This window comes from Tamandua tetradactyla, chromosome 1 (genome assembly GCF_023851605.1).
Source record: "Tamandua tetradactyla isolate mTamTet1 chromosome 1, mTamTet1.pri, whole genome shotgun sequence".
Classification (NCBI taxonomy): Eukaryota; Metazoa; Chordata; class Mammalia; order Pilosa; family Myrmecophagidae; genus Tamandua; species Tamandua tetradactyla.
The window spans coordinates 39,390,565-39,401,232 of NC_135327.1; positions in this window are offsets into that span (position 1 = coordinate 39,390,565).

A 10,668-nucleotide genomic window follows, 5' to 3' on the forward strand; every position below is an offset into this window, starting at 1 on the left:
AAACAAGTAGAAAAGAATGAATGGTCCAATGTCTTCTCTCATCAAAGTATTAAGGAGTTTAGACACATCCCCAGATGAGCACAAATATGTATTTTTAGATTTTTCTGCCATTCCCTTAGACTGTCCTGGAAACTAGTTCCTTGTGCTTGTAAAGAAAGCATCTGTTCATTGTGCTGCTTTTATCTCTTTTTTTTTTGTATGCTGTACAGCAGGGTCACATTTCATTATTTTTCCATATGAGTATCCTGTTAATTACTGCACCATTTGTTGAATTTTTGTTTCTTGTTTTTTATTTGTTGGGTTTTGCCTGTTTGTTTTTTGGGGGGAAATGCATGGATCGGGAATAGAACCTGGATCTCCCACATGGCAGGCAAGAATTCTACCATTGAACTACCCTTGCACCCCCTTCATTGTGCTGTTTTAACCTTTATCATAATGGATGTTCCAAGCAAGACGCTTGGGTGTGGGGTGAGCAGTGTATGTGTGTGATTTAGTCCAGCTCCCCCATTTCCATCTGCCTCCCTATTCTTTTTTTAAATATTAAAACTGACATTTCCTCAAACTTCTATAGAGTGTTCTAGAAGTTCAGCCTCAAGGCCCCTACCTTCACCACTTCCTCTTACAGCCAGATTACCGCTTCTGCATAGAAACTCTAGACCACCCCACCACCCTTAGACTGTATTGAAATGTCTCTATTTAACTGCTCACTTATATACAATGGAAAAATGAAAAAATGTTGATTCTGAAGTTTCTTTATGCCTCTAAAACACAGCTTGTTTCTGACCACAGCTGTGCTCTATTAACCAGCTAATTCCTTAGGTATCAACATCTCCCTGATACCTTTGGCCAACCCCCGGCCAAAGCCCAGGCTGTGTTCATCTCGGGACCCCAACACTCCTGGACACGACTGGAGAGGTGCAGGTGCTGACCCACCAGGCTTTGGAGACATGGGCAGTGTAATCCAATGCTCCTTTGGGAATTAGACTGTCACAAAAGGAAAAGAGAATCTCCTCGGATTGGTGCAAATGAAGATGGCTTCCCTTCCCTAGCCAGTGAGGGCTTCAGTGAGGCAGCAGTACTCACAGCACATGTGAAGGGCTTGACAGCAGGCCTGGGTGGGGCACAGCGGCCTCTTGCATCTCCACTGCAGTCAAAGCCCAGTACACACCACGATTTATCTCTCTCCTGCATCCCAATGGCAGCTTCCCAATTGCTCTACCCAATTCCATTTTCCTTCCTACAATCTGCTTTCCACTCTGAGTCAGAGTATTTCTCAAAAAATCCCACACTGACCGTCCCACCCTTTGGACTAAAACCTTTCAAAGGTTTGCACTGGTTTTAGAATAATGACTAAAATCCACCAAGTTCAATGGATCCCCTTTCCAATCAACCTCAAGTCAGAACCAGCCCCTCTGTTCGCCCAGTGTATTTTTTGAGTGCATCTCACATGAGATTCTAAGCCATAAGGGCAGGGTCAGAGCTAGTGGTTGTATCCTCATGGCCTAGCACAGAGTCTAGTACGGTGATCAAAGCTTATAGCTATTTATTGAATAAATAAATGAATAATTTAGGTGATGGCATGGATCCTTCGGCAGCAGTGGGAGGAAATGCCAAGTATGAATGCACTAACATGGACTAACATGGAGGAGTTCCCTTGGCAGGAACTTTGGTGACAGCAGCCAACCTTCCCACTCACTTGGCTTTGCTGGCAGCAAAATAATCAACAGACAGTAGCAAATGGGGTCAGAATAGAGAGAAAGGAATATGGCGGACACCACGTTGTAACTGGGAATGCTAGGTGGGCAAAGCTGAGACACCTCCTGGCCGGGTGTCGGGAAATATTGGGGGGACTAGAGTTCCAGGAATTTCCCTGGCTAGGGCTAGAACCCAAAGAAATACGTTTTCTCTTCTTGTTATCACTTGCTAAAGTTTTAGGAGTGGTAGTATCAAGTTGCCAAGCAACAGGTATCTTTCTGGTAATAGAACAGACAAAGGAATGTAGTGGTTTAAAGAACAAACAACACAGACTCTATCAGCTCCAAAGATTTTAGCCAATGTTCATTGGCAGGATCTTACCACAAAGGCCTGCCTTCAGTTGTTGAGTTATTGTCTTCCTCTAATCTATGCTAGAAGCATGAAGATGCTCACAACTTCAAGACCTGATTTAAATGTATCTAAGCCCTTTTTGTATAAACCTATGTTTCTGGGAGATTTATTTTATTAACTATCTGAAAGATTTTTTTTTTATCATTTACATGCCACATCAACCTTGTGGGGGTTGGAATCTTTAGGTTCACCTCAGATATATCCTGGCAGTAGCAATAAGTCATTTGAGCCTTTAAGTAACTTTGTAAGAGTCAAGTGAATACCATTACATCACATTAAACTCATTCAGATTCGGGAAAAGGTAGGCAGCTCATTTTCTAGTTGGTAAGATTTCTTTGTGACATAATCAGACCCAACTGAAAGGTGACACTCTAGTTTCCTCCAACTGGTTTGCTCCAAACCCCACCCCTGTAAAAACTAAAAAGTAGTGTCTCCCTGCTTCCAAAAGTGGACTACTGTGAATGGGTCAGCTGGAGCTTTTCCTACTTTTCCTTTGTAAAAGTGGGAGCCTCAGTGGCACCTCCTACATTTCCTGGAGCCTCTTAGTAGGCGGAGCTGCCCACTTACCCTGCCTCCAACTTCAGTGATATTGAAAAGTCATATGAACCAGAAAGTGATAAAGTTTCAGTTAATGAACCAAAGGAAACTCTAGATGACTACTAGGGTCTAATGTCTTGCACCAACCTAATCAAATATTTAAGAGAAAAGCAGAAACAAAGATGAACAATTGGAGGGTCTTTCCAATTCTGTAGTAAAAACTAAATGTTATATTGCCTAAATTATTTCTATTAACAAGTATCCCCTGTAAAGAAATAGTAATAGTGATGCTGCTGCTGCTTCTGATTTATAAATATTTCCAGTCAACACGCTCCTCAAGCATCAAGGTAACATGTCTACACCCTCTTACTACCTTCTGTTTCGAAAACAAACATTGCACCCTACCATCTGATCTAGGAAAATGGCACCCCAATCTCCCAGCTATGAAAATTGGAAATTACATGCTTTACTAGTTTCTTGCCTCCTCTGCCCATCAGTCCTATGAATAATTCTTCCAAATATCGCTCACATCCACCTCCTCCTTCCCACTGCCACATCCTGAGCTCCTTGATCACGCCTCTCTGATGATTCTGACACATCTTGGGTATCTGCTTTCCGTTTTAGAGCGGAGGCACCTGCTGGGTCAGGGATCATGCTTTTTTTTTGTCTTTCACCCCTCATGGCGTCTTACTCAGGAGGCACTTGCTGTTTAATAATTGCTTGCTGAAAGGAAGAATAATCAGTAGGTGATGCACCCAGGCTTGAATATCTTCCTTTCATCCCAAGAGCGAACAAAAGGGCACACCTCCAAACAACCACACCACTTCCACAAAGGCAGGCAAGCATCTTAATCCACAGATGCCCTTATTCACTGAACTATAGTGACCTTACTGGGAAACTGAAAATACACATTTCCCTTCCTATTGTTTCCCTGTCCAAGAAGCTAAATGAGAAAAGCTAAAGAATAAGAGCAAATAGTTCTCTACGCTCTTGAAGAAGAGTCAGTAGATGGCCATGCTCAGAGTCAAAAAGGAATTCAGGTGCGGAAAATACCGATTATCTATCTTCTCGTAAGAATAATTACTCCTATTTTAGAAAGTTCTATTGAAGATGGTCTTTGTGCACATTTCCCTGTTTTTATTTCAAATAAATATTTGGATTTTATTATATCCCTTCATTCAAGCTGTCAGTAAAAATTATTATTGAGCTGCAAATGGTGACTCAGAGCAAATGTTCCTGTAGCAAGAACATTATTTTCCAACAGAGAGTTCCATCTGGCTTCTGCTAAGTGGCCCAGAAAACATCTCTGTGGTTAAGCAGTCTTCACCCTGAGTGCCAGTTCCCATTTCTGCTGCTAAACACTGGTTTCCAGGAATTCCTTCTCCATTCAGAGGGCAGTTAGCTGGGATTCAACAGAACTCTATTGCAGATAGGGTGTCTGAATCCACATCACTCTTTCTGAAACACAGAGAGATTATTCTACCATTTTGTCCTATGACATCTTTTCAGACTCCCACCTGGAAGGAGTGCCGTGGCTCCGGAATTTCAAGAACCCACTCGGGGGTGGGGGTGGGGCTTTAATGGAGAAACCACTCTTGTGGGTGACTCGTCAGAAGGTGGATGGATATTTTAGATCGCCCAAGGAATTAAGGGTTTGCTCTCTCTTCCTCCTTTCCTTCCTTCCTGGGTTTTCTGATGGTAGAAATCTCAACTAGGATCTCTATTAATTTAAAGCTCTCAAGACAGATGAGAACTCAGAGTTCCCTTAGTTCATCCCCGACCTCTTAGGCAAGTGCTCGCAATCCATCCAACCTGTAGGCACAAGCACAACTGTGAAAGGTCTCCACAGATACCGACTGTAACATCCCCCTACAGTTGGGTGTGTCTTATTTTTGATTTCTTGAACCCAAAACCTTATTGGAACATTCTATTTTGTTTTCTTCACAGCATCTACTGGAGGCCTTACTAATTCTTGTTTACTTGCTTCATCGAAAGCAGGATTTTGTCTCTCTCAGTCACCTCTGGGTCCCCCAAATGGTACCTGGGATACAGTAGGTGTTCGATGAATATTTGCTGACTGATTTTGGTCAACGAAAGAATATGTTAATGAAGCATCAAGTTTTTTCCAGACCTTTTTACACCAGGTATAGAACTTTGAGGACTGATGGAATGAAACATGAAAATGGAACTATAAATCAAGTGGTAAGTAGGAACAATGTGAGAAGGATCAAGACTTAAATATCCCTGCTATCTGTGAGCACTAGGCAAAGTCAGTCTTTCGACAAAGAAATCAACTCGCCTGGAAAGAGCCAGTGGTTCCCAAACTTTAATGTGCCCCGGAACCTCCTGGGAACCTTGATGAAATGCGTGTTCTGATTCAGGCTGTGCAGGGCGTCAAGGCAGGAAACTCACAACCCTGCATTTCTCACAAGTTCCTTTTGATGCCGTGGGTCTGTGGTCCACATTTTGAGTAGCGAGGTTGTAAACAACCAAAGGGTGTTTTAATTATTTGGGTCCTTTATTTTGTCTTAGGGATGGACTGCTGTTAGGATAACAAATGGACACAAACATAGAGCCATATTATAAATTATTCAAAATATGGACATGTGCAGCTGGGCAGTCCCATAATAATGAAAAATTATATGGAAGCAATTTTTTCCCATTATATGTTTTGACCTGTTTTTCTATGACCACAACAAATATACTCAGATAGATCCGGAAGGGAATCTCGAGTCTTTACACATATTATTTCATTGCTCCACAGATGTTTAGAGGAGGAAGAGAAAAGCAATTCATGGACCCAGAGTGACCCTTCAGACCCACTCCACACAGAGATGCTCCAGTTCCTATGCTGGTGTGACCCACACACCATTTTTGCCTCTTTGTGGGGAAATATAAGACGTATTCTTCCTTTAAGCTATTTGCTATGGCTAGCATGATACTCAGCCCTCCAGATGTTTATGTAACAGAGAGCTAAAGAGAGAGAGACAAAAGAAGAACAGTTCTGCATTGGAGACACAGAGGGCTCCATTCATTAGAGAAGATCCGCTGACTTCCACGTCCAGCCTGGCCGTTTATGCTAAGTTCCCCGGACTGGTGAGGGCTGTTCCCTCCTGCTGAATGGGTCCCAGCAAGAGAACACTGCCTAGAAGGGAAGGGTAGGTGCTGTGGTGCTCTTAATGGTGCTGACCCTCACAAGGCCACAGGACGGGCACTCATAAGCCTCAGCTCTCCCAGAGTTCTGGCCTGCCTTCAGCCCGACCCACTGACCATCATGACTCTACCTCCCTCCCCAGCCCAGGCCACCTTCTCTAAAGCGTGGGAACCTTGCTCTCCTAGTCACCTGAAAATCCAGGCAGGGGATCTGGAAATATGAGAACAAATACAAAACCTCCTCTTGCCCTCTCTGGAGTTCTCGGTTCCTGGGGCAGGGATTTATTTTGTTAAAGCTCACCTGTTGGTTTGCCCATCTGACAGGAGGAAATTAAATACTGGGGTGGGGTGGGGAGGGTCTTCTGAAACAATGAAAGTGCAACTCCAATCCCTCTCTGGATAAAACTCAGCCCACTGTCCAACGTCACAAGTGAGGTTATTGGTTAGAGGACCTCTCTCCATCTTCTGGCTGCCTGCAAGGTAGGTCCCAGCTGCTCCTTCACATGTACACATTCATGCACAGTCACTCATACTCATGCACATTCACATGCATGCACACTCACACCCCTGCACACTCACACTCCTACAAACCTCCACCGCTGCACACTCATCTACTCACACACATACATACTCACACCCTATGCACACTCATATACATTCTCACTTGCACACACACTCTATGCATGCACAAACTAGAATAATCAACCTCCCAAACCCCAACAGATACAAACATACTTTCAAATCCACTAATGTCCATCCAGGGCCCTCTCTGGTTCTCTACTTCCACGGACTATTGTGTTTTCCCTTGAGACCACTCAGTAGACCTTCCTGAGACGGAGACTTAAGAAGCCCTAAGAAAATTCTTAATTCTCCAGCTTATTAAGCCCTTAAACTACTTTAGATTCTGGAGAGCCCTGCCCCACCTGGAGCCTACTTGGACTCCGTACCTTCCTACCTTTTCCTCCTGAGCCGCCCCCTTGATAACATCCACAGGCTCCTATCCCTCGAGTCCCAGAGCCCCTCCCTCTCGCTCTTCCTGTGACCTGGATCCCATCCCTGCCGGTGAGAGACCCCCTCGCCCTCCTCCCCCCACGGCCTCTATGGCGTGCGACTGTGGGTACCGGTCTCCATTGCGGGAGCCCCGTCGCCTCTTACTGGGCTTCTCCCAGCCCACGCACTGCCGGGGGGTGACCAGAGCTGCCTGGCACGGTGTTCTACCAGCCGGGCGGGCTTCCCGTCCTCACCTGAGCTGCCCCTCGCACCCCATCTCTCAGGCGACCCGAACCCCCATCCCACATTTGTCTATGTCAGGAGATAAAATTCCCAGATAAATAGCAATATGATCATCCATTCTAACAATCCATTCTACTATCTACAACGATGCTGCCATATTATTTGACCCAAGAGAAGCCACCTACCTACTCTTCACTGAGAAATGGTTTGCAGAAGAGGCCCCTAAATCTCCTTTTGCAAATATGCATTCCTTTTCCCACATCTGGCTACAATGGGCTTCCCACAAAGGCTGTACCCAGATGTTACAAATATTAATAAAAAGATTATAATTGTTCTTAGAAAAGGAACGCTAACTTCTTAATAAAGCACATTTTAAAAAATACTTAAAATCAACCTAATAATGTTCAAAGAAGTAACACTCAATACTAGAATTAAGACTTATCCCTAAAGAGAATCTACCCACTAAAGATAAACTTTTAATTGAAGAAAAAATATGTACATATATATCTATTTCTACTAGATGGTGTTTGATTGGTTGATCTGTTCTGTGAATCTGAGCTATTTTCTGAAGTTAATTGTGTGAAGGTTCTGCATAAGCCTTTTTTTTTTTACCATATGATCATTCCATTCTTGGTATATAACCAATAACTCACAATACCACACAATGTACACATGGTGTATATTCATCACTATGATCATTTCTTAGAACATTTGCATCAATTCAGAAAAAGAAAGAAAAAAAGAAAAAAACTCATACATGCCATATCCCTTACCACTCCCTCTCATTGATCACTAGCATTTCAAACTACTAAATTTATTTTAACACTTGTTCCCCCTATTACTTATTTTTAACCCATATGTTTTACTCATCTGTCCATACCGTAGATAAAAGGAGCATCAGACACAAGGTTTTCACAACCACACAGTCACATTGCGAAAGCTATATCATTATACAATCATCTTCAGGAAACATGGCCACTGGAGCACAGCTCTACAGTTTCAGGCACTTCCCTCCAGCTTCTCCAATATACTAAAAAGGTGATATCTAAATAATGCCTAAGAATAACCTCCAGGATAACCTCTCGACTCTGCTTGAAATGTCTTAGCCATTGGCACATTATTTTGTCTCATTTCTCTCTTCCCCCTTTTGGTCCAGAAGGTTTTCTCAATCCCTTGATGCTTACATAAGCCTCTTGAATCCAAACTTTGGCCTCTCCCATGAAAATGACAAGTTCAAGTCCTTAGCACAGCCACACAGGTGTTGAGGTCACTTCCATCAGAAAGGAGGTAGTTTATTTGGAAAAAAAGGAAGAAAGCCAAGTGAGAGTTTTGAACAGCAGGAGCCTGGAGGAGAGAGTAAAGGCTGTAGTGGGTGGAGGGAAAGAAGAAGGGAGATGATGACAGGGACTTTTCCACCCCACCTGGGCCCTTCCCCTTGGAGGTTGCTGAACAGACCTGTCAGCTGCCACATACCAAAGAACATCAGCTCCCTTAGGGAGCAGGGTCTCAAACTGTGAAGGTATTTTAAATTTTTAGAAAAATATGTGGGCATTCCCTTGTGAAAAGCAGCAGTATTTCTAGAATGGTTGTATTTCCTGAGCAAACGTTCTGAAAATTGTCTGGAACATTTAAGCCACAAAGGGACACGAGCTACGTAGACTTCTGCTCCCCAGTCCTGCCTGACAGTGTTCGTGGCCAAACAAGGCCTAAGAACAAGTGCATCCTCTCCTCCCCATGGATGTTCGATCAAAACCCACCCACTGCCCTGGGCCTTTACCAGGTGACCCAACCTGCCCTTGTCTTGAGTGATCACCTGCTCTGGCACATGCCTGCTCTAACTAACCCATGTTGGTTTCTTCTAGGTGTTCTCTAATGGGAGCATCAAGGAGTGCTTTGGTTCTACTCTCTTTCCAGTTTAATAGGGCTGGGATGACCTCACGTAGCCTTGGAGAAACTTCCAGACGCATTGAGTCCTCAAATGGGCTCCTGCCCCCTAGACTTCCTTTCAAGAAGCTACCCAGGAAACACCCAACTTGTTTCTGGGGAGCCCAGCTGCTCAGTATTCCATCCAGTGTGGATTCTGGATGTTTGACATTATCTTCCCAACTAACCTACAAAATACGGGCAGTTGGCTTTCTGGATGTATAAGACTGATGCTTTTTCCTTTGTCTCTTTTTAATAGAAATAGTTTATGTTTTTTTGTGTGTGTGTTTGTCACGGATTCCTTTTGATCATCTGATAGTGAGGAGCTCCCTCTCTAGAGACTGTGCCTGGGGCACACACACAGAGGGTAGCTGAGACCCATGATGCCCAGCCTTGGCTCCATGGGGCCCCGGATGAAGGACTCCTGCTTTGTCCTAACTGTTGGGAAGTAGCCCTGTCCACACAGCGGGGGAAGCCCCCTTCGGAGCACCTCTTCCGGCAGTGCCGCCACCTGCTGGCTGTGAGGGGGGGTCTTCAGGGGAAAACAGAAATGTAAAGACGTACAACTATTTGGGGCAGAGGGGATTGCAGACCAGGTGGAAAGCTCTTGGAATCCTTCTATTTCACTGCCTGATGGACTTTCTATTTCTTCTCTTTTTGTTATTGTTGTTGTTTTGTTTGTTATTGTGTCAGGGAAGCATGTTTGACATGCTTCCCTGACATAATACCTCTGCATGTTGTGGTCCATGGCGCAGCCCCTCCCAGGCTCAATGACTGTTTTGTTTGTACACATTGGGGTGGGGTGGGGAGTCATTTCCGGCACAACTGAGCAACTCCAGGTCAATGAACATTGCTGTGAAAACACATGTGTGCGTACACACACATACACAATGTTACAAACACAAGCTGAAAATCAGATTAGCCAAAAGGGTATGGGAACATTCTCCAAAGGGAGCTTTTTGAGGGGTGAGAGAAGTTTATGGAACCATTCTTACAAAATATGCATGAACTCTGACTATTTAGGTCTCCTTTCCCTTAGCACCAGCACTCCTGGAATTCCTCACGTTGTGTACTACAGAACTGGGTTGAGGGAGAGAAGAGCTCTCCCAGCCCAGCGGGCAGCTGCAAGTAGACCAGCGGACTCCGGACTATGGAAGATGGAGGGTTAACAGATGCTCCGAGAAGGAGTCTGGTGATGCAGTAATGACTGGAGGATGGCTGGACAGCCAAGCTCAAAGCAGTCTGCAGGTAAAGAAAGGGGTGTGGGGGCAGGTAAGAAGCAGGAAACAGGAAGGTCTGAGCTGAAAGCAGCCTGGACTCAGAGCCAAGCCCCTGTCCTGCAGCTCCCCCTCCTGACTTCTCCAGGGCAGTAGCTCAAGTTCAAGGAAAAGGAGAGCTTAAGCAAGAGCAGGCATTTCCAAACAGTAGGGTGAGTGTGGAGCAGGGCACAGTTAGCTCCCAAGACGAAGTCACTTTTGAGGTCCGGGGAGGTCTGGGGGCTCCCTTCATGCCGTCGCGAGGCCAGATGGCCCGAGAACCTGTCTGCAGTCTGGGAGGGTGAATTTCTTTCAGTTCAACAATATCTTTGAGAAAAGCCTGGGAGCAGAAGGCTAAAATCTTGTTAAACTCCCAAATTCATATTGACAGGATATTATTTTAATATCGTACTTTCAAATAGTTTGAGGTTTGTGATTGTAAATAATAAAATGACCACGA